General features: G+C 49.1%; 1 pseudogene; it reads left to right on the top strand.

Moving 5' to 3' along the window:
- Positions 1-508: 508 nt before the first annotated feature.
- Positions 509-1,216, top strand: LOC115898162 (annotated as a pseudogene).
- Positions 1,217-1,569: the final 353 nt, after the last annotated feature.

Raw genomic sequence — 1,569 nt, 5'->3', positions numbered from 1 at the left:
AAATACAATAAAATAATAATAAAATGGGAGACACTTGTTTTGTAGGCAGGAATGGTCCAGGAGACAGGCAAGGTTGCAGACGGCACTCTTGGCACCTTCTCGCACAGGCTGTGCTGCTCACTGCTTCCCAGGAGACCATGAACCAGGGATTAAAGGTCCACATCGATCCACAGACCTAAGGTCCATTTATTTCTGACTCTTGGCTTTTCCAGGGGGTGCTCTAAATAGATGTTGAGGAGGCAACCCTTGGACCCTAACAAAAACAGCAGGCTCCCTATGCTTGTGAAACTCAGTAAACCCCTTTTCCAGCTGAGAGCTCTTCTCCCCCTTGCAATGGCCCATTATACCTGTGAATCACCGGGCCTGTTCCCTGTCTGCAGGGATGAGGTTTAGAAGGACACACTTTGGATGCAGGGCAAGCGAGTCCCAAGCTGGGACTCAGTCTGTGAGGATTGGCTTCACGCAGGAAAGAATTCAAACGCAACTCTCTCCAGTCCAGGCCTCCAAGATGACAAAGAAAAGAAGGAACAACGATTATGCCCAAAAGGGTCATGACCACGTGTAGTCGATTCACTGCACGAACTGTGCCCGACGCGTGCCCAGTGACAAGGCCATTAGGAAATTCGTCATTCGGGCCAGGCATGGTGGCTCACGCCTGTAATCCCAATGCTTTGGGAGGCCGAGGCGGGTGGATCACCTGAGGTCAGGAGTGCGAGACCAGCCTGATCAACATGGTGAAACTTCATCTCTACTAAAAAATATAAAAATTAGTGGGACATGGTGGCAGGCACGTGTCATCCCAGCTACTCGGGAGGCTGAGGCAGGAGAATCACTTGAACTCGGAAGGCAGAGGTTGCAGTGAGCCGAGATCGTGCTACTGCACTCCAGCCTGGGTGACAGAGCAAGACTCCATCTCAAAACATAAAAAAAGAAATATGTCATTCGAAACCTAGTGGAGGCCACAGCAGTCAGGGACATTTCTGAAGCGAGCGTCTTCGATGCCTATGTGCTTCCCAAGCTGTATCTGAAGCTGCGTTACTGTGTGGGTTGTGCCATTCACATCAATGTAGTCAGGAATCGATTTCGTGAAGCTCTCAAGGACCAAACACCCCCATTCCGATTTAGACCTGCAGGTGCTGCCCCGTGACCCCCATCAAAGCCCATGGAAGGAGCTGAGTCCTTAAAGACTAAAAGACTATTCTCTGGAGAAAAATAAATTGGAAATTGTACTTAAAAAAAAAGAGAGAGAGAATTCAAGGGCAAGCCAGTGGTAGGGTAGAAGTAAACAGCTTTACTGAGGCTGCAGAGTTACAGCTCCATGACTGCTCCTATGAGCAGTGCTGCCCCGTAGGCAGAGAGCAGCAGCTCAGGCCAACTTTGCAGTCACATTCACACCTACTTTTAATTACATATAGATTAAGGAAGTGGCTTATGAAAAAACAAAAAAAAAAATTGTTTTTGTTTTTGAGACAGGGTCTCACTCTGTTGCCCAGGCTGGAGTACAGTGGCACGATCTCAGCTCACTGCAACCTCCGCCTGCCGGGTTCAAGCCATCCTCCCACGTCATCC

The sequence above is a fragment of the Rhinopithecus roxellana genome, chromosome 6 (assembly GCF_007565055.1).
Source record: "Rhinopithecus roxellana isolate Shanxi Qingling chromosome 6, ASM756505v1, whole genome shotgun sequence".
NCBI lineage: Eukaryota > Metazoa > Chordata > Mammalia > Primates > Cercopithecidae > Rhinopithecus > Rhinopithecus roxellana.
Note: the sequence above shows the minus strand (reverse complement) of the source record. Positions and strands in the feature narration are given on the sequence as shown.